Raw genomic sequence first — 23164 nt, 5'->3', positions numbered from 1 at the left:
ACCACACCCAGGGCCCAGTAAAGCTGAAATCAGCAGCAAAGAAAAGAAATGTACTTTACATCATTCGATCTTACTTTCCCCAAACTATGTCTCTTCTAAGGAATATACAGTTTGAGACAGACACACTGGGACAGATTTCTAGGGTCCCTATTTAGCTCTACCCTCTTGGGATTTGCATCAGAAATACTAAGCCTGTGCCCAGAGAACCTTTGCTTCCCTCTAATCCAGTACTTTTAACTAAGCTCATGCCCTTTACAGAGATACATTGTTATCTCACTGGCTCTTCATAGCAGCTTGTAGGGATGACACATCCTCCTTGACAGATGGGCAAAGTGATGTCCACAGAACCCAGAGGCCTTGAATTATTCACAGCCAGAACCAGGTCTGGAACCTATACTCTGGTTAGTACGTGCAGTTCATTTTACTGTAGTGAGTACTAATTTTCAGGCTTAGAATATAATACATTTAAACACAGAGGTGGAAATCAGCAGTTACTGAGCTATTACTTGTTCTGTAGTGTGCCAGTATTTTCCATGTTAAATCATTTAATCCTTAGTATCATAAGTAGATACTGTCATACTTGTGAGAGGATAGGAAACTGAGGCTCTAAAAAGCTACGTAACTTGCTCAGGGTGGCACAGCTACAAAGTGGTAAGGTAAGCTCCAGATTTCAAGCCTGCAACTGCTTGTCTTCAAACTCTTGGTTATGTCTGGGCTCTGCCTTCATGATTATTAGATGGTCACCAACTTTCCCTAGGCCCTAGTCTCAACTGTACAGTGGGAATAGAAATTCTTGCACTACTTCCCTCACAGAGTGACTGTATGCCTCAAAGGTGGTAATGGGTATGAAAGGGCTCTGTAAAGTATAAAGATAAAAACATTGGGAATATTGGAGACATCACGAACACATATTGGTATGGTCCTTAAATTTTTCCAGATAAGATTTTAGATAAAGAGGAAACATCAGTTTTTCTCAGTACTGATTACTCTTTATGCTGTTTGGCAGAGCCTTACACTAACTAGACAATCTGTTTCTTAAGAAGCCAAGAGTAAGAACAGAAGAGCGGACAGGAGCCTGGTGGGAGGCCTGCAGCAACAAGAACAGTCGACAGAGGAGATGACAAGACTTGCTCTGGGGCCACACATCTTAACCTTCCCTTGGAATATGCTTGGGAAATAAGTACAGAGGATCATTTGGAATAGTAGATCCCAGGAGCCATGAGACCAACTATATGGGGTAGTCAGGGCAAAGTGACTGGAAATGAAAAATATGATCAGGCTGGCCAGCTTCACTTTGCTTTGGGATAGAGAATACCTTGGCTGAGGCCTAGGCACAGAAACAGCAGTAGTTGAGTACAGGGCTCTCAACTCATCCTCTAGCTCTGCCTGAGATCACACCCTCACAATCCACTCTGCAAGCACCATCAACTTGCCCCAGCTTCTGGCAGACTAAGGCCAAAAACACAGCAAAATATTCTTGGATCCAGGCCCTAGCTGTGGTCAGAGAAATAAATAACCTAAGTCTGTATTCTCAAGGAAGGCCAAAAAGGTTTGAACCTAACTAGAGGCTAACACACAGTATATTTAAGAACTGCCTAAAGTGGGGCCGGGGATTTAGCTCAGTGGTTTCGCCGCCTGCTGCGCAAGCACAAGGACCTGAGTTTGATCCCTGGTACCAAAAAAAAAAAAAAAAAGAACTGCCTAAAGTAAATTAAACCAAAGGAGCCTATGTTCTGATTTAAGAGCACCTGTTTGGTGTCAAGAGCTCTAGATTCCAGTCCTGATTCTGGCACGAATAATTCAAGGCCTCTGGGTCAGTTTCGTGGACATCAGTAAGCTCATCTGTAAAGCAGGGTGTGTCTCCCCTACAAGCTGCTATGAAAAACCAGTGAGTAAACAATGTATCTGTGTAAAGGGCATGAGCTGGAGCAGCAAGCACTGATGGAACAGCAGGACTCATGGTACTAAGAGTTTAGGAGACAATATGCCACTGAAGTAGGGTAGAGGGAGGTTGTCATCTTCCTACTACTGTTCAAAGTTTGTTCAGATCTACTGTACCACAAAACAGAGTTCAGGATTTGGATTTATAATCCTAACTTGTGTTAAACAAAAGCAGTAAAACCATGAACAAGACTCAACTTTTCTGAGTCTCAGTTTCCTCATGTGTAAACTAGGAGACTTTCCTAAATCATAAGACTGTAGTTAAGACTCAATGAACTAATGATGTGAAGTGTTTTGTAACCCACAAACTGTCGCACAAATACCAGCCATTACTAAGCTGTTTTCCCATCAGCTCATGAGCGACACAGTGCAGTGGTTATTTATCACTTGACAAGTATTACCATCAAAGACCAGAGAAAATACTAAAAGTAACACAGTTCAACCCTGACTTCTTCCTGCAGTGGTAATTATTCGTTTGGTTTATTATGGGAAGGGAGCTGTTTATCAGTTTGTATGCCTCATTAAACTGTCAGATGTCTGAGGAAAGGGACCTCTATGCATCTTAGGCACCTTTGTTTCACGATATCCAGCATGGCATACTTAAAAGATGTTAACTATACATTACCAAAATGATTACTAACATATTAATAGCAGAAACACATCTAGAACTGAGGACTTCTAATCTCAAGACTAAGGTTCTTTATAACTATACACAAAGTGGCCCAAACCTGTCAATTTCTCATCTCTTCTTCAATTCCTCCACAATAATAAGACTCAACGTTCCATTCCTGGAAAAAGTCTGTGGCCTTTGTAGGCACTAGCTCCTCAGCCTAACATTCATCATCTATCTTTCTCGTAAGGTAATTCTTATCCAACCTCTGACTCAAGGCCTTTCTGATTTCCGCTAATATTGCATCAAGTATGCTACCTTGCCCCATGCCTTTTTTGTTTACCACCAAATCCTGGCATACAGAATGTGTTTAAAAGTGTCTGTTAAAAGTTGAATGAAGCCAGTCATGGTAGCACAAACCGTAATCCCAGCACTCTGAAGTCTGAGGCAGGAGGACTGCTGCTAGTTCAGGACCAGCCTGGGCTACACAGTGTGTTCAAGTCCAACCTGAAGTACATTAGCAAGACCCTGTCTCAAAAAACGAAAAGGAAAAAAAAGGAAAAGTAACATTTTTTAAAAGTTGAATGAATGAAACAGTGGGTCTAGAAATCCAAGATGAGTTCAGGGGAAATATTCTTGGCCTGGAAGTCAGGTGGCCTGACTGATTCTAACTCCACTACTGTGCTTAATAATCTTATTATTTATGAATAATCTCAGAAGGTCCTTCCAGTGCTGGCAGAACGTAGTAATACTTATACTCTGGTTAGTCCTAGGAGTAAAGTACTTCTGAAGACAGCTGTGCATTCCTCAATATAGGAGGCCCAACACCAGCAGCCCTCAGTAACACCAGGCACATTGGACTCTGCTGCCAGCAGCCTCCCAGACCATTGGTTTATTTAATCCCTCCTGATGAAATGCCAAGAATAAATTGTAGGTGAGCAGCAGAGCATTTTAATGAGTCTAGACTCTAATGAATCTTTTCCTTCCTCTGTCAATTAGAATTTCAAAGCTAGGATCCCCAAGGACCAATTTATTGGGAAAAGAGAGAAGTCTTTTGTTCATCAGCTGCTGTCGCCTGAGCTACCTGCCCTCCCCCTGTATATCTGCTAGACAACAATTCTGCTTACTCAGGTATGATGCTTGGTATATAGCCTGGCCTATGAAGGCTTTTTTTTCTCCCCAATGTTTCTAGAGCCTGAGCTTGAAGAAGCAACTAAGAATCCAGGGCATTTTTTAGGGTAGAGGTAGGGCTGGTCAGAGATTCAGAGCACCCCTGACTTTACTGTCATCTCTTAGGGATATTAGTCTTCAAAGAGCTAACAGCAACAGATTAACCAGCCATTCACCCAAGTAAGTTTCAGGCATTATTTGACAACTAGTTCACAAAAGTAGATATCAATAGCACTGTTTTACAGACAAGAAAACTGCAGCTCTGAGAAGGAAAGTAAGAGTTAAGGAACACAATTAGTAACTGGCAGGCAGGGATTTGAACTATGCAATTCCAAAGACTGGGCTCTGTCAAAAAACAGCAGCATTGAACAAAGGCCAGAACCTCATATCCTGAATGGTAGAGATGATCTGTAGGCAACCACAATAAGGCTGAACACTTGTCTCCACACTGTCTTTTACCCAGGTACAAGTATAGCTGTGCATCACTGGTCCTTCCACTCTCAGAGCTGGTAATCCCCATCCCAGAAGATAATTCAAAGAGTCATCATCAATACTACCCTTGGCTTCCACCCTACAAATCTTTTTATACAGTTGATTTGTGAGGAATTTCCAATCCTTGATCTAAGAGCTCCCAGGCACCCAGTTTTCGCCTCCCATTCTGTTCTCCAAATCATGCAGGGCCAGCCCAGTTGCTAATGCTCAGTCTTCAAGAGACATTTTCCAAAGTGAACAGATAAACAAGTCAGGTTTCCAAATGGTTACAGATTGAATTTTAGGACTCTGGTGAGAAACACAAAACAGTGAGGTCAAGAGGCTTGTTCAAGTTTACAGAATAACAACATACTAAATCCTAACCTGTTCTCAATCTATATACAAGAATAACCCAAATCTATAAAACTGAAATCAGTGCTTTAAAAAAATGTTTAACATTTAATTTGAAATAACTATAGATTCACATGCTAAAACATTTAGCACAGTGTCTCTGGTTTCTAATATTAAGAGACTGAACTAAAACCTCTCTTTATCTTTGACCTTCCAGGAAGCACCAAACAAGAAATGTGAGCTACTGGATAAATTAAGAAAATGGGAGAGCACTTCCAAGAGGAGCCTTTGAGAAGGAGTGAATGAGTTTAACAGTGTACTTAAAATGTACACATATAATACCTTAAATATCCTTCCAATGAAAAGTTATTAACAGCCCCATTTCATAGATGAGCAAACTGTCGAAGTAACTTGTCCAATCCCCTTCCCCCTCTTTTTGGAACATGTTTGCAATATATAACATTTATGTTCCTTGTGTGGAGTCAGCTACATGTACATAACACATCCCAATTCCCTTTTCATCCCTTTTCCCTCCCCATCCTTACCCCTCCCCTCCAACTCTTGATCCCTTTCCCCTTAGAGAAAGATCTGTCTCCCTGCTTCCTATTATCTATCTACTATTTTGCTCTTTATGCTTTGAATTTCTCATATAAGAGAAACCATTTGCTGTTCAAGCTTGTGTGTCTGATTTGTTTCACTTAACACTATGATCTCAAGGTGCACCCATTTTCCTACAAATAACTCAAGTTTGCCTTTCTTTATGGCAGAGTAGTACTCCATCGTGTGTAAACACTACATTTTCTTCATCCATTCATCTACTGATGGACATATAGGCAGGCCACTTCCAAGATTTGGGTGGAGGAGGGAGAGAGGGAAGAGAAACAGGATGAAAAAGGGAACTGGGATGTATTACATACATGTACCAACTCCCCCCAAGGAATGTAAACATTTTGCACTACAAACATGTACTAATAAAGGGGCGGGGGGATTTAGCTCAGTGGCACCGCGCCTGCCTTGCATGATCAAGGTCCAAAAGAAAACCCCCCCCCCCAAAACAAAGAAGTAGTACCTAGTCTGAGATTTGTCCCAGTGTGTGCCAAAGCTAGGACTCAAACCCAAATACAGTCAACTCCAGATCTTATTCCTCTTCCACACTGCATCTCTGGAGGTTAAGACAGGCTGGCCTTCAAAGATTGGTGTGCACGACAACTGGTGGTTAAGAGCAGGCTGCCAGTTCAAGTATAGGGGTAGCATGAACACAGCTGGAGAACTGGCAACATGCTCTTTGCAAAGAGGATGGTAGTTCAAATATGCTGGCCAAAATAAAACCATAAATTCACATAACAAAGACCAAATAAAAAGCTAAAGGAAGAAAACAAATGGCAAAAGGACCTAGCTGCTCTTGCCAACCACATGGGTCTCAACTTGATTCCCTTCTGCTGGAGAATAAAGAAAGGGAGACAGCAGGCAGAAAAGTATGAGCCAGAAACAAGGAGGCAAGAGAACTGGGAAAAATAAATCAAGTTCTGCCACTAAGTATATAAATGGCCATGGGCAAATCATTTGCCTTCTCTGGGTTTCTGAATTGAAACATGTCCAAGAACCTCTCTAGCTCTGACCCTCCAAGGAACACACTATTACCAGGTCATGTGAGCAAATGTGGGTCTGAAAAATGCTGGGAAAGACAGCTGTATGAGAATGAAGATATTAAAATGGGCTTCAAATTAATCTTGGGGAAAATCCAAAAAAGTTGGTAGGGAGGAACTTCCAGTGCCCTGGCTATGCGCTGGCATCATTTCATTAGAAAAATAAGCCTCAGAGCTCTGTTCTGGCCATGGCTGCTCCATTCTTCTGCCTCTTCCACACTGCTTCTCTAGAGGTAAGATTGGTGCTGCTCCAGCCATACTGCCTGCCTTCTATCATTCTATATTTTTACCTCAGGGCCTTTTCACCTGTTCTTTTCTCAGCTAGAAATGAGCTTCCTCTTCAGAGAGGACTTCTCTGGCCACTTTTAAAAACTTTACCTTGCCAGGTGTGGTGGCGCACGCCTATAATCCCAGCACTCAGGAGGCTGAGGCAGGAGGATCACCTAGAGTTCACAACCAGGCTGGGCTACATAGAGAGTTCAAGGCCAGCCTGAACTACATAGTGAGACCCTGTCTGAAAAAGGAAGGAAGGGAGGAAGGGAAAATGTTATTATTGTTTGCATTTTTTCATTTTCAAAAACTGTATCTCAGGGGTTGCTCAGTGGTTCCGCCACCTGCCTCACAAGTGCAAGGTCCTGAGTTCAAACCCCAGTAGCAAAAAAAAACCAAACTATCTCAGCTCTAAGAGCAATATCAAGCACTTGTTGCATATATTAAAAATATATATATTTTCAAGTTCTTAAGGTCCTTTCCAATTCTGACATGCTGTGACTTATAGGCTGGAACTAGGAACCATTTTAAAAGTTCCAAGCCTAGATGAGCTTAGGTCTAACCTACTCTTCAGGCTCCAGCTTTGTGTATGTTCTGCCTCAGTGGTTCTTCAGATGCAGCACACACATCCTAGTGCACAGTGATATATAAAAGTAGAGAAATACATTATTTAACTCAGAAATGTGCGTTCCTGGGTTGGCATGACTCTAGCTAGTTTTAATAGATTCTGATCATTTTCAATGACTGTATGTTAAGGAAAATTATCCTAAACTTGGATGTAAGGCAAAAAGATCATTATGAGACCTTTTAAAGTCATATTAGAATATTTTTTATTATGTATCTGTGAGTCATCTGACAGAAAATGAAATTTTGTTTGACTTATTCACCAATGATTAGGGCCTGAATGTTTTAAAGCTCTACAACATTAGAAGTTAAAGTATCAAAAACTGACAAGGGTACACTTTTTTTTTAAACAGACAAGGTAACTCCATGGGTTACATTTTTAGTAGGACATGAGCCGATTTTAGACCTAATTTAGCAATCTTAGCACAATAACCTTCTTCCACTAACAACCTAAACCATTTGTCAGCCATTCTCTTTCTAATGGTTTCCACATTAAACAATTAAACAAAGCTGACATATACTCACTGTATGTGAGAATTATGCCTTAACAGCGGTATATATAGCCACAGACCTGCCTACCTCACTGAAACCAGACACTGAGAGTCAGGAGAAGCCTGACACCCTGGCACAGGATGCCAGTGAAATGTTACAGATGGTCACTTAAAGGACACAATGACATAAAGGCCAGTGTAGTAGAAAGGGCCCCATGCTGAGAGTCAGGGTACCCACCACTTACTTCTGGGGTAACCCTAGGCATATCACTGCCTTTTTCTGGGTTCAATTCCACAATTATAAAATGGGAAAGTTGGTGCAGGTCAGTGCTGTTTTATAAACTGTGTACCTAGGATCCCTGCAAGTTTAAGGCATATGTCTCAGGGGTTGTTTTTGATAAAGGTAGTAGGGAAGCTGAGCCACTAAGCCTACTACTACTGCTTCAATCAGTGTTGCTCCATTTGAATGTTACATGTTTAAATAAAGGGTCCTTCTGTAAACTTGATGACTGTCAGTTAAGGTCCCTTAACTTTTTTTTTGAGATAGGGTCTCAAAATGCAGTTCAGGCTGGCGTTGAACTCATTATGTAGCCCAGGCTGGCCTCAAACTCACGGCAATCCTACTGCCTCAGTCTCTGGAGTGTTGGGATTGCAGGCCTGCACCACCACACCCAGCCCTTAACTCTTAATATCCTAAAATTCCATAGCTTTATGGCAAATGATGCTCAGGGAAATGCAGAGATAAAAATATCTCCTCTCATCTTATCCCTAAAAAGACATCATTAGAAGGGGGTCTCATTAAGAAGTCTCACAGTTGAGTATGAATTAGTGAGGAGGGGGACAAAAGGGCAGGGAGGGGCTCAGAAAGGGACAGAGACAAAGGAAGGCCTGCCCCTTTTGTAACTGAAGTCTATCTAGGTAAGCCCAAGGCCAGGAAGAGAACCCTCCCAGGGAGGACTTAAATTGTTGAAGATAGAAGACTCTCAAGTGCCTGGATCTCTGGACCCCACAACTGGGTTCTGGAGGTTGTTTGAAGGAGAGCAGTGAGAAAATGTACTGAAGGGGCCTGGGGATTTAGCTCAGTGGTTCCGCCACCTGCCTTGCAAGTGCAAGGTCCTGAGTTCGATCCCTGGTACCAGAAAAAAAAAAAAAATGTACTGAAGGCATAGAAGATATTTCCATTATTCTCAGGGACCAATATCTGTTCTTGGGGACTTGTGAACACTCTACCCTCCCAGAAGGCTGTGGCCAGAGGCCAGCTAGGCAGTATGGTATTCAGGAATGAGCTCAGTCTATAGGGTAAGGAGGTTCTTAGTTCAAATCTCAGTTCTTTCAAACACTACATATGTGACATCAATAAGTCCATTTACCTCACTAAGCCTCTGCTCCCCCACCCTCACTGGAGCTATTATTAACTTAATGAGTTAAGGAAATAATCTATTTAAAGTACCTATCACAATACCAGGCACACAGTAGGTGCATAATAAATGTTACTCAAGGGAGAAAGGGTGAACTAGCAAAAGAACACTGAATATGATTCATGTATCAGGCAGGGAAGACTCAGAGACAACAAACCCCAGGTGGCAGATCAGAACTGAGTGGATGAGAATGGGACCGGGTTGATTTGGAGAATCTGTTGTGCTATTCTAAGAGCATCTGGATCTTGTACCAGCCAAAGCAAATCAAACAAGAGTGCTTATGGAGCGCTTGTTTCCAAAACAAGTACAGGCTGTGTTATTGACACATGCCACAGGGGATTTGAGGAAGCTGTTGGCGGTTAAGAAAGCTGACATGCTTTCAGTTCCAATCTTTGCTACTACATACAGATAGGAGCAACTGACCTTGGATCTAGAAGAAAATGTAACACAAGAGACCTGGCTTCTGGTGTGAGCTCAAACCCCTGGCCATGACTTCATTTCTCAGACCTGCTTTTTACTTTCCTCTTTTGAATATTAATTTTCTATATCACTATCCCCACTTTCTGATGACAATACTGTGGCTCAGAAAGATTAAGCTAGTATTGGCAGAAACTGGTATTCAGACTCTGCCACGTTTCTTTCCTGCTTCATTATCTCTCAGTGTTAAACAAGGGGATTAGATGAGATGGACCAAGACATTTCTAGAGCTGAAAACTGAATGGTTCTGGGTGGCTTGAAATTACAGTTTCAAGAACATTCTAAATATTCTAGGGCTACACAAAGTCTGGCTGGTTGAAGTCTTCTCCACAATGAAACCCTTAATACCAAGGACAAAGTTGGGATACAACGGAGTTTAAGAGCCACAAGAGAGTGGACAATGAAGAGGCCCTTGGAGAAAACACCTCCTAACTAAATTAACTATCAGATGAGGATGTGGAGGCTGCAAAAAGAGAAAGTGTTTGTTTGACTGGAACTCCTAGCGAGTGGGTCACAGAGCACAACCTGGGACCTCTGCTCAAGGTTTCTCTCACAGTTGCTAGCTACTCAGTCCCCAAACTTCCAAATCACTGTTCTCTTTTTTCTTTTTTTCCCTAAATGCTGAGTAACAAGCAGGTCACTGCCCCTGCAGCAAAAACCCAGTCACTTCCCACATCCTTTCATTACAGATAATAGCTCAATGTTTTAACAGTCCCTGCTAAAGCCTTAAGCAGGACTGAATTTGAGGCTTCTCCTTTGGCTGTTTGATGCCTTAGGACCACAGAACAATATGTCTTTGGTTGGAGAAACAAAACTGGAAAGAAGCTGGGCATGGTGGCACACACCTGTAATCCCAGCACTCAGGAGGCTGAGGTAGGAAGATCACCGTGAGGTTTGAGGTCAGTCTGGGCTACATAGTGAGTTCAAAGACAACCAGAACTACAAAGTGAGACCACCTCCCCCAAAAAAGGACATCAGCAACTATAGATCACCTTTCTACTTCATTCTCTCCTTATAGAACTGATGAAACTGTGGCCCGGGAATAAAATGGTTCCCAAAGGCTGAGTTAGTAGAATAAAGCTCAGAGCCTGAGTCACCATACTCTGCTTTTTCAATCTAACGCTGAACCCATAGTTTCAAAATTTACTTCAGTCAGTTGTAGTTGAGAACCAATCCAGGCCACATTTTTTTTTCCCATCTACTATTATCATCATAACCACAGAAAGTACAGTTATACTTTGGTACCTGACTGCTTTGAAACTTCAAATTTTGTACTTGACATATTTTGACATGAAAATTTTGTCTCAGTACTTGTCATTTGTTTGGCACTCCACACACAAGCTAGAATTTGTCACTGTCAACTGTCTCCTGATTTACTTACTCCTTTTTCCAACCAAAGCAATTTGTTTGGTACTCACTGATTTTGGTACTTGCCACACCTCTAGGAACAATTAGTAAGTACTGAGGTATCACACTGTAGGATTATTCTCATTTTGTAGTTGAGGAAAGTACAACTAAAGGGTTAGTCACACAGAAAATAAATGTCAGCAAAGACTCAGATCTTGGTAAATCTGGTTCGGTTCTAAAAACCTCCCTTTCTCCAACATCAGATGGCCTATGGTTTTAAAGAATACATACAATGGTGAGAAAGATGCAGCTAATTAATCTCGCTAAAGACCAGATATCCCATCAATAGCTTTTGTCTTTAGCCTATGCTCTAACTCTCGACAGATTATGCTAACTGAAGAGATGGAAGCAGGTAGTGATGAGGGTTAAGTATGGGGAGTGGAGTCTCAGGTAATACAAAATGACAACAGATAACCTCAAAGAAGCAATTTTTGTTTTGTGTTAATGGGGTCTTTTGTTGTTACAGAACAGTATTTCCCTCCTACCTCTGTCCCATTAGATAATGAAACCCCTTCATCTCAGGATTCTAGCACCACATTTGCTGATGGACCTTGTTTTTCTGAAATGTAATTTCCCACTCTCCTAGCTTGGATTCTGATATTTGGACCCTAGTCTCAGGCTCAGGTCGGTCTCTCTCTCTCTCTCTCTCTCTCTCTCTCTCGCTCTCTCTCTCTCTCTCTCTGCTATAGCCAACATCCCTAGAACCGCCCTCTAGTTGATCTTATCTATCTACATAGGCTAAGTTAGTCTCTCTCCTATTGGGCTGATCTTTTGCTCTGGTCTGCTGTCCTAGTGGGAAACAAGAAAGATTCTCTTTAGTTTTAGTGAAAAGGGGAGGGAAGTGGGGCCCAGAGCCTTTTGTTTGCCATTCTTTTTCCATAAGAAAACTGGACTTTATTACTTTGCTGTGATAGCAACCTTCAAGAAAGAGCCAGCTGTTTCTGGAACCAAAGTAATAAGATGTGGCCAGAATTCCTGGGTGTGGAGTGAATAGGGACAGCTGGTTCTTATATGAGCTGTTCTGGCAGCTTTCCTTAGACTCCCCCACTAATTCTCTAGACACCATATGATGATTATACTGGCAGACAATGGGCCTCCTGCCTTTTGAAGCTACCAATCCCACTTGGGTCAGATGTTCATTCCTATACCTTGAAGGATGATGATATACTGCGACGGCTCTTGGACCTGCTCAGACTCTGTTCCAGGTCCTTATCACTATAATTGCTAACATTAATAGTAATTTACATTTGTACAATACCTAATGGCTTTATATAGCACTTAATCATAATGTGCCTTAAACAGCAGGCTGGACAGAAACTATTATTTCTCATTTAAAGATGAAAGGAAACATGTAAATAACCAGTAAGCCCAAGCACTGCTCCAGAGTTCTACCCATCTTAATGTTATTTACCTATGGCACCTGCTCTTTAAACCTTTCTTCTGTAATGGAATTAAATTTCCACTTAGAATTTCATTCGTAACAGGCAACAGAGGTATTCTCAAGGCCCTGAAAGTCATTCAGAAATCTGGGAAGTCCATGAGGTGGGCAGCTGTCTCTGGTAGCTCTGTCAACTTTCCTCAGAAGCCTGGGGAGCTCTGGTTTGTCATGTGCCATCACCCCCATAACCCCAGGTCAAGGCTCACGCCTGCTCCATTGCCTGCCCAGTGTTGATTTGGGGCAGGCAGGATCCAGGATGCCAAGCACTATGGGTCTAGGCCTTGCTCCTTCTCTATGGGTAATGTAGACCGCTTGATTATCCCTACTGTTTCTGAAGTGGGCCTTCTAGGAAGCTCTAAATACTTCACCAGAGGCTACCACAACAGAAGGGCAAACTGACAGTCCACTGACCACCAACAACTTTAGTCAAGCTTGAAGAAGAGCTAAGTTTGAGCTGTGTAGCACCTCAAAAATCAGTAACTAAAACAAGAAAAGCAAACTAAACCAAAAGCAAGTAGAAATCAGAAAATAATTACGATTAAAGTAGAAAATTAATGGAATTAAATAAAAACTATGAAGCCAAAAGTTGGTTCTCTGAAAAGATCCACAAAATTGATAAACCTTTAGTTAGACTGGCCCAAGAAAAAAAAAAGATAGAAGACACAAATTACCAAAGCCAGGAATGAAAGGGGGGGTTAGGGCCAGGGATTTAGCTCAGTGGTTTCGGCGTCTGCTGTGCAAGCGCAAGGACCCGAGTTCGATCCCTGATACCAAAAAAAAAAATTAAATTAAATTAAAAAAAAAAAGAAAGGGGGGGTTATCCACTGATCTTATGGAAATTGAAAGGATTTTAACAAAGTACTGTAAATAACTTGAAGCCAATAAATTCAAAACTTAGATGAAATAGACAAATTCCTAGAAAATCAAAATGACTAAAAAAAAAAAAAAGAAAAAGAAAAAAGAAAATCTAAGTAGACCCATAGGTAAGGAAAAAACTGAAATAGTAATTAATATTTTCCAACAAAGAAAAGCCCAAGCTCACATGGCTTCAGGGGTGAACGCTATCAAACACTTGAAGAATTAACACTAATGTTTTACAAACTTGTCCAGTAAATAGAGAAGAGAACAGTCTTATTCATCCTGAGGCCTCTACTACCCTCATACCAAAACCAACGACATTACAAGAATACTATAAACCAATCCCCCAGCAAATCAAACCCACTATCATTTTTTTAAAAATTAATATACTACAACCAAGTTGGATTTACTCTACAAACACAAAGTTGATTTACTATCCAAAAATTTATTACTATAAAACCATGTCAGTAGAACAGAAGACAAAAACCACATAATCAACAAAACCCAGAATCCATCCATATAAAACCTCACAAACTAGGAATACAAAAGAACGTTTTTAGTCTGATAAAAGTCATCCACAAGGGGAAAAAAACTTGATGGTCAAAGACTGAGTACCATCCCCTTCCCCAAGTTGGTACCGAGAGGTAAGGCTGTCTGCTTTTACCAATTCTATTCAACACCGTCCTAGAGAGAGTAGTAGAGGCACCAACTGATGCATCAGTGATTTTTTTTTTTTTAAATGGACATCTGTCCATTCCTCTACTCAAAATTCTCCAATGGCTCTCTATTTCACTCAGAAGAAAGACTTTCCTGTCTATCCTTGTGATTTCTCCATTTTCCACTCCCCTGTCTTGCTCATTTCCTTTCTAACCACACTGGCTTCCTTTTGCTCCTCAAACACAATAAGCACATTACTGTTTCAAGGCCTCTGAACTTGCTGAACTCCTAACTCCTGGAATGTTATTCCCCCAAGACACACACATAGCACACTACTTCAGTTCCTGCATCTTCACACAGATTTTATTTGATCAGACAGGCCTTCTTTGATAATCCAGTCCCTCCTTATTCTCGTATCCTGCTTTATTTTTCTTCATATTTATTCATGTGTCTGCTTTTTTCCACTAGAATGTAAACTACAGTAGAACTATTTTATTTACTGCTATATCTCAAACACCCGAAACTGTACCTAGAGTTCACAGTAGATAATAATTAGTGAATGAATAATGAATAAGTGTCTTCAAAAAGAAAAACTGATATATAAGAATTAATGTAAAAAGTGAAAACAGGTCAGGGATTTAGCTCAGTGGTTCCACCACCTGCTGTGCAAGCGCAGGGTCCCAAGTTCAATCTCAGGTACCAAAAATAAATAAATAAATAAATAAATAAATAAATAAATAAATAAATAAATTTTTAAAAAAGTGAAAACTCAGTTCAAGAGACTCAGGACAACAAGTTTAGGTCACAGGGAAAAAAGCTAATATAAAGTAACAGAAACAACTCAGTTTTCTGGCATCAGATTCTTCTGCATTCCACAACTGTACTTTCAAGCACTGCCTACATGTCCCTAAGTCTCAGTAACTTATAAAACAAGAAAACCACCACCTACCTCTCAAATTACTGTGAAAATGAAATAAATTTATGTAGAGCATTCAGTACACTATGCCTGGCAATACAGTAGACACTATAAATAATTAATTTAACATTTTCTGAAAAATCTAGCCTTTAAGAGAAATCTAAAACAAACATAGAAATTACCTAACCCCAATTTACTGAGGCACCGGTGCTTGTCAGGGTGTTGCCCCTGCATTATATGCCTTTCAGTCTGTTAACTTGTCTCTCTTACCCGCCCCCCAATACTGCCAGCTTTCAGCTCTCACCTCCTTTCCTTTTTTATTTGCTGTTTTTAATCTTAAGGGGGGTTAGAAACCAGATTGCTATGATGATACATAAAAATAAGAATAAATCAGCACCACTGTAAGGGCTAAGGATGACAATGATTTGTTTCCTTGTTTTTTAGTTGGGCTCTGGAATAATGAGGCTGTTAGATAAATAAGCTATGTATTTTATGCATACCTGTGTATTATATCCTTATATATATGGAATCATTCATATTTTAAAATAGTCAAAAGTGAAATTTTTTCACAAGGTAGGAAAAATAAGATCCAACTTTGATACCCAGGCGATGGAAAGGCTGGAAGCTACAGAACTTTAATAAGAAAAAAAGAAATGGCAGTAACAACCCAGAAATTCAGAGTAGGAAGGAAGGTTGGAGCATGATAATGTGAAGTTCAAGAGACAAGATTCCTCTGATGCATACCTCAGGCAGACAGAGGAAAGAAAAAATGCCCTTGTCCATTGTTACATCACTAGCAAAGACAGAGAGCAAGACGGTAGGAAAACTGCAATGACTGGGGCCTTCAATAACATAGTGGCTACAGCTTAACTGCCTTTTTCACTAGCAGCTTGGAGGGCTGGGAGCAGAAGATACCTAGGGCCACAATAGGAATAGCTTTCTTCTTCCCCAATGCCAGTAGGGAACAAGACAACATCTCAGGAGTGAATGCAGAATCATGTTATGATGGGCTCTTGGAAACTGTTTTAGTATCTATGCCAGGAGTGGCCTTGCAACTTGGGTGCCTGAATGCATTTAAACCTGCACTCTGTAGCCCATATGCTGCAAACTGTGGTTGCCAGTGCTGCCTGAATTTGCCACCTGACCCCTGCAATCTTTTTCCTTACAAACAGATTGAGCTGTGAGTAGGGCACCAGAGGAAGAAGAGGACATTGGAGAAGATTTATAGCACAAATTCCTAAAGGAAAACCTTTCCTTGTCACCTTTGGTAAGTAAAGTGGCAAAAAGGTCAGGGACTGAAATGCTGCAAGGTAATTATAATGCTTTCTCTTTACTTTCTGGTTTCTTTCATGCTCCTTTACAATTCACAAAATTTTCCAACTTGCACTTCTCTTTTTGATTCTCTACAACATCCTTGCAGAGCTGGTGCACATATGAAAGCCCTACTCTATCACTCAATCCCCACCACTATTCAGGATCACACTATGCAGGAGTGAAGAACTCTATCACTTCTTTAAGCTGACCTCCAGGCTTGGCAGGTCACGGGAGAGACTGAAGTCAGAAAGTCTGTGAGGCCTGTGGGGTCACATTAAAAAAAAAAAAAGCATATGGAAGTAAAGGTATCACTGCCAGGTCCAGGATACCTCTACTAGAAAGGAGTTGGCAGAAACAAGAAGCCTGCTTGGCCGTATTCATGGCAAATGATACCAGACATTTACTGACAACTCCACGAAAGTGTTCTCAATCCCCTCTCAGAATAGGAGGCCACCTTTGCTAAGAGTCATTCTGGGGCCAGGGATTTAGCTCAGTGGTTCCGCCGCCTGCCTTGCAAGCACAAGGACTGGAGTTCGATCCCCAGTACCAAAAAAAAAAAGTCATTCTCTTAGATATAAAGTAGATTAATGACCAGTATGCTATCTGTACTAAGTGTAAAAGTAGTCCCCAAACTAGTTACTCTACCTGTGTCTTAGCCCAAGCTTGCCCAGAATTTGTCAACTTACCAGTACCAAGGCGGAGCTTAGCCAGCTATTTCCTCTTTTGGGTTATCAGGTCAGCAGCAGCTGCCTCTGGGAAGAGGGCTTACCTGTAACAAACAGAGAAGTCCATTAGGGGTTCTACATAAACAGACATTTACTTAGGATAATATAGGCATTCAAAGTTCCTGCTCTCGGGCGGGGATTTAGCTCAGTGGTTCCTGTTCTCTCATATACTGCACCCTAGTGAAAGGCACTTTATTAAATATACCATTTCAGATAGGGCTAAGTGCCATAAAGAAGATTAAAGCAGGGCCTGGGATTTAGCTCAGTGGTTCCGCCACCTGCCTCGCAAGTGGAAGGACCCGAGTTTGATCCCCGGTACCAAAATCAAAAAAAAAAAACAAAAAAAAGAAGATTAAAGCAGGGTAAGGAAAGAAAAAATGGCAAGGGGTAAGAGGACCATCTAATCCAGATAAAATGGTCAGGGAAGGCCTTTCCAAAAGATGACATCAGACAGAAACTTGAATAAAGTGAGAGGGTAGGACATACAAAATCCTGAAGGATGAGTATCCCAAAGAGGGCAACATCAAGTGTAGACTCTAAGCCAGTAACAGGTAGGCAAGAATAAGGCTCAGTATGTTAACCTAGCTGGAACAATCTTTCAAGCACTCTGATATTGACCTCAGGTTTCTAGGATTACACCACTCTTCCCCTCTGTTGGATGAGAATGGTTAAGAACAGATCAATTTCCAGGAATGTGGGATGGAGAGAGAAGTGCAAAGAGAAGTGCAGTGCATGCTAGGTACTATTGCCACTCTTTTGTTTCTATTAACTCATTTAATCTTTGAAGCAATCTTATAAAGGTCAGTGTCTATTATAGTCTCTATTTTACCAGTAAGGAAAATGAAGCACAGAAAAATTAAGTAAATCTGCCCAAGCCTCACAGCTAGTACTCACTTTGGCAGCACACATACCAGCCTAATAAAATGTGGAGCTGAGTCTTGAACCCAGGAAGTCCAACTCCAGAAGCTTGCCTCTTAACCACACATTATACTTTCCACTTCTCAAAAACAGAAGAAAGCAAGCAGGAAACATGTTCTCTAGTTCTAGCTGACAGGGTTTGGAGCTTCCCCACTCCTTTGCAAGTAAGCCTGACATCTCCATTTTCTTGCAGTTCCAGGCTTTTGTGTATGTTGCGGGGGGGGGGGGGGGTTTACAGAGACTGAATCCAGGGCCTTTGCACTGAGCTACATCCCCAGCCCTTTTTTATTTTTTTGAGAAGGTTTCACTAAATCCCTTAAATTGTCCAGGATAGGCATGAACTGAGATCTTCCTGCCTCAGCCTTCTTGAGTGCTAGGGTTACAGGTGTGCACTACCATGCCCAGCTCAGGCTTTTTACTGCATACAAATTGAAGGACTCAAGTCTATCAGCCTTTAGCCAGGTGGTTCCAGAGACTTCTCTAATCTCAAAGTACTGTGATGCAAAGCTATGGGGAAAACAACAGCAATTTAACAGCCACTAACATTTACTATACACCTGAAAATAGACTAGGTAAAGGAGAATAGAAGGAAAAAAATGGAAACAAAGCTTTTGTAAATAAGGGGAAGTGGGGTTGAAGGGAAGGGAATGGAGAAAAAAGAATCAAGATATATCACGTACAGGTACAAATTCCCTATGATGAATGCTACCATTATGTATATCTAAAATGTAACAATAAAAATTTTTTAAAAAGAAAATAGCCAGGCATGGTGGTGGCACAATCTGTAATCCCAACATTCTGAGTGACTGAGGCAGGAGGATGGCAAGTTCAAGCCCAACCTGGAACTTAGTGAGATCCTGTCTCAAAACAATTCCTATACTGCCAATACAGGGATTTTGTGAGAAATCTGATGACAGGTGAGGAAACGCGGAGTTTGGATGGGAGACTCCCACCCAGGTCTATAACAGGTCCTATCAGCTGAAAAACACTGTCACCCCTGAGCCTTCCATCCAATCAAGAAATATTTCTTGAGATTGCCTTCCCGGTCAGCCTTACTGTGTAAACAGGCGAGTTAGGGGTTGTGGAAAATGCAAAGTGACCGAGAACAGAACTTATTCTTAGGCAGATTGCAACCCAGGGTGAGACCATATCAACTATCTGAGACTATTAGGCAGGATTAAACAATTTAAATAATTTTATGTATTACAAAAAATGGACAATGAAATTAAGTTTGATGTGGGGTGGCCTCAGAAACTCCACAGAGGAGTGAAGATTTAAGGCCTTGATGGAGGAAGACACAATTACAATACTAATATAACAGGCAGCTAAGTTAGACAAAAATTAGTATACAGTCAGAAAGGAACTGGGCTCTTAAGAAAGTCAGTGGAAAAATAAAGACATCAGAATTGTGACTGGAGGTACATGTGAAGACCAGGCCTTAAGATAAAGATGTAATGACCTGAGGCCTGAGATTTAGCTCAGTGGCACTGCACCTGCCTCTCAAGCACAAGGTCCTGAGTTTGGGGGTGGGGGAGTATGCAATGACCAGACCTACATGCCCCCCTAAGAGATAAACAGTAACTTGGAATTGTATTATAATTGGTATTACCTGGTCCAGCAAAGTCCAGATAGACATCAAGCACCCAAGTGAGTGACCAGAGCATCTAGACCCATTTGTTCTTTTTTTTTTTTAGACCCATCTGTTCTTAAAGATGCCTTTGTTCTTTCCATGTACCCTTTGCCACTTGACCTGCTTCCCTATTGGATCAATATTAGCTAAGTAGCTATACTTGTAATCTTATTGGTTGATTATAGTTTGTTTTGGTACTGGGGATTGAACTCAGGACCTTACACTTGCAAGGCAGGCAGTGGAACCACTGAGCTAAATCCCCAGCCCTTTATATTTTTTTTATATTTGTCCCATTTATTACCTTAAAACTTTGGGTTATACTGCTGCTCAACTGGCTTATTAGCCCTAAATTTAGCCCTAAATTTATCTAGCCTATCTTATCCCCCTTAAAAACTGAGAACATCAAGATACAGGGAACAAAAGTAATTTTCACGATTTGCAGAGAGACGTCCAACTGTTAGCTTTTACAACATCCAGATCCAGACCCCCTTGGATGCCTGTAAGTCTCCAGTCATTATCCTAAACCTGCAGCCACCTCAGATTCCCGGGAAAGAAGAGCCTTGCAGACCACCCCATGATTTGGTCTCCATGTCTTACAAGAAAGTTACTTCAGGAGAGAAACCAAGGCTTCCCCCCATCTTCCCCCCTTCTGCCCATCTAATGAGCAGAACCCATCATCTCATGATAGGAACCAGAACAATCCCCTCAAACGATGATGGCTGTCTTACTTTTCTCATTGCGGAGATAAAACACCTGACACCCAAAGTTAAAGGGGTAAAGGTTTATTTAGCTCCCAGTTTGTAGAAGTTTCAGTCCATAACTGGCTGGCTCCAAGGGAAGGTGGCATGGCGGACAGGCACTGCAAAGGAGAAACAGTTCACAGCAAGCAGAAGGTAGCAAAGCAATCAGGGAACCTTAAGCAGCTTTTATCTGCCCCTTTTATATTCTACCTAGGCTACTAGGATTAGGGCAGTACCAAACCAATCAGTGGACTGATTTAGTAACCACCCTTAATCCTACCACTTTACCATGAATCAATCACATACTCTAGATTCAGCCACCTCTGAAAAAGCCCCACCTATGACTCGATGAGGCTTTGGGGGGACATCTAGACACAAGCATAACATTCCCCCAGAACCCTGCACAATCAGTCTGGAGATATGGCTCAACTAGACCACAATTTGACCAGGATTACCTATAGTGCCAGCTATGCTAACCTCAACCCTTGACTTTGTTCCCCTTTTCTATAAAACCCCAAAACTTTTGTCAGGCCCTCAATCAAAGACAGATCTTGAATCTCATCTGTGTTTCCCAGCCTGGCGCTGCTGATTAAATCTCCCGTCTTGGGTTTTCCCACTGCTCATCTCCTTGGTTGGTATTATGGTACTGGTGGCCAATCCTGATCTGATAGGACCCCAGGAGCTGGCCTTTTGCCCTAAGCTCTGGGAACACTTTTACTCCAAAGCCTATGTGCATTCCCTTACTTTATGGACTGCCTTACTTCATTAAAGTATAACATGAAAGCAGCACCTGATAAACTCTAAAGTTCTTTCTATCTTAAAATTCAACTATTTGATTTATGGGAAAGGGGACTGCCTGTTTCTATGTCTTTCCCTCAAGACTTGATCTTATGGCAGAGTTAGGGTCTTATTACCAGTAAAAACCCAAGCACCTAACTCCCAGCTTAGCAGACAGGGGGATACTAAGTATGTGGAGAACATGTGAACGAATGAACAAATGAAAAAAAACTAACACCCGTCCCATCAATCTTTGTTCTGAGGAATAGAAGTTCTAAAATTTCAAGCTCTATGTTCTGACTCTCAGCCTCATAATCTATATCAATCTCAAAGAGCTACTAATCTGTTAGTTGAAGGTGTCCTTTTCCCACTGTTGTTTTCATGAGGTAGAGAAAAAGAAAGAAGACAAGATGGGAAGTTGCATAAGGAGCAAAGTAAAGAGAGGAAGAGAAAAGAGCTAAAAGGAGAGAGGTTAAGGAAGGAGACAAAAAAAGGGATACTGGATAGGACCAAAATGTCTGAGGCCTAGACTTTGGAAAAGGTTTCTTTTTCCTCTTGGTTTAAAAACCAAGAATTTTTAAGAGTACCAGAATTTCCTTTTTGTAAACAAAAGGAACCTGCCTGTCCAAACCCCAGACCAACTCTTTCAGTAGGAGGTAACAACAAGCTCCTCAGAATTTGGTTCTGTCTCAGCCAACCCTAGCCTGGTATAGGCTGAAAGCCTGGAGAGGTAGAAAGACAAGTAGGTTCTTCTTCTATGTCACTGCTTCTTTCCAAGGTTATTACATATTAATAAACTCTAGGAGTCAATCCTTCCTTATGGATAAGGGGAAACAATCATGTTCTGGAACCTTCTCCACATCTTGTCACAAAAGCTTTACTGAAGCCTAAAAACAGACAGGCAGACACAGACACACACACACACACCACGCCCCTGGTCTGGTGAATTTCTTAAATATGTACAAGTGAACTGGGGTAAAAATGTGGATGGAGGAGCCAGGGTCCCTTTGGAACTCTACATCTACAGATCAGCTCATTTTTAAGCCTGACCTGCACATTATATAAATGTTTCTTTACTAAAAGTAGTGAAAAAAGTGTCCCCAGAGGCCTGAATTTGGAACACAGAATATCCAGATTCATTCTATTGGGATTCATTTGCCACCTGCCAGAAAAGCCCATAAAAAATGGAAAAATGAATTTATTTACAATTGACCAAACAAAGAAGGCAGGTGGCCCACCCCCTTTCAGAATGAAGTACTTTAACTTATAGGAGGGATAAAACAAAAGCCAGAAAATAATGTGCATATGCAGATTTACAGAGACTTTGGCCCATCAGTGAGCCAAGAAAAAATGTTGAAAATCTGGTTCTGTTGAATAAGGGTAGAAATGTCCTCTCAACAAAGGATAGATAAATCAGTTTAGCAACTTCTCCTTTCAAGGGCATTGGGCTGAGAGTCAGAAAATCTAAAGCCTAGCTCCAGCTTTGCCTCTAATTCACTGTGTGACTGAACAAAACTTAGTTTTCAGATCTGTAAAATGAGGGTGATCCTACCTCTTTCTGAAGAATCAAAGAACACTGATAAAAACAAGTTAACATTTAAATCTATGGTTTGATAGGAAGCAATAAGGAAGGAATAAGAAGATGGCCTCTATAATAAGCTATATCACCTTTTCAGTTACAGGAATTAACTAACTCTGGGTGAAAGAATTAGGAAGTGCTACTGCAGACAGTGGCACTGTTTGTACCTCCATGAAGACAGGAACCAACCCAAACCAGAAAAAACTAATAAAACTACGTGCACACAAATCTCAACAGATGCAAGTAGAGAGAACCAAAGAACCACTAAAAATCATATATTATTCAGGAAAAATAACAGAAAGGTCATACAGCAATACGTTGGTACACTCAACTGCTTTCAAACACACTGAATTTGATATTCGACACATTTTGGCACAAAAATTTTGTCCTTGTTTTATGTTTGGTACTTCACATGTCTGTGAACTTGTCTGTGTCGATTGGCTCATGACTTGCTATCCTTTCCAGCCAAAACAATGTGGTTCTCACCAATTAACGATAAAGATTGAGGTACTTATTGTACCACTGTAATGACCACAATATTTCGGTAAAAAGCTCAGGCTCTAGCCGGGCATGGTGGCGCACACCTGTAATCCCAGCACTCGGGAGGCTGAGGCAGGAGGATCACCTCGAGTTTGAGGCCAGCTAGGCTACATAGTGAGTTCAGGGCCAGCCTGAACCACAAAGGGAGACCCTGCCTCAAAACACCAAAAATAAAAGTGGGGCGGGGGGGGGGGGG

General features: G+C 41.3%; 1 protein-coding gene across 4 annotated transcripts in view; it reads right to left on the bottom strand.

The window, feature by feature from the left end:
* Raly (RALY heterogeneous nuclear ribonucleoprotein) overlaps positions 1-23164 on the bottom strand; it is a 78333-nt gene that overhangs the window by 28335 nt on the left and 26834 nt on the right. For all 4 annotated transcript variants that reach the window (XM_013066709.3, XM_087188884.1, XM_021246934.2 and 1 more), the window contains exon 2: positions 16746-16828. The gene's annotated coding sequence lies outside the window, so the exon portion shown is untranslated. The remainder of the gene's footprint in view (positions 1-16745; positions 16829-23164) is intronic.

The sequence above is a fragment of the Heterocephalus glaber genome, unplaced genomic scaffold, assembly GCF_053883595.1.
Source record: "Heterocephalus glaber isolate CG9 unplaced genomic scaffold, H.glaber_assembly_v1.0 deba00001532, whole genome shotgun sequence".
Classification (NCBI taxonomy): Eukaryota; Metazoa; Chordata; class Mammalia; order Rodentia; family Bathyergidae; genus Heterocephalus; species Heterocephalus glaber.
This window is presented reverse-complemented; position numbering and strand designations above follow the sequence as displayed.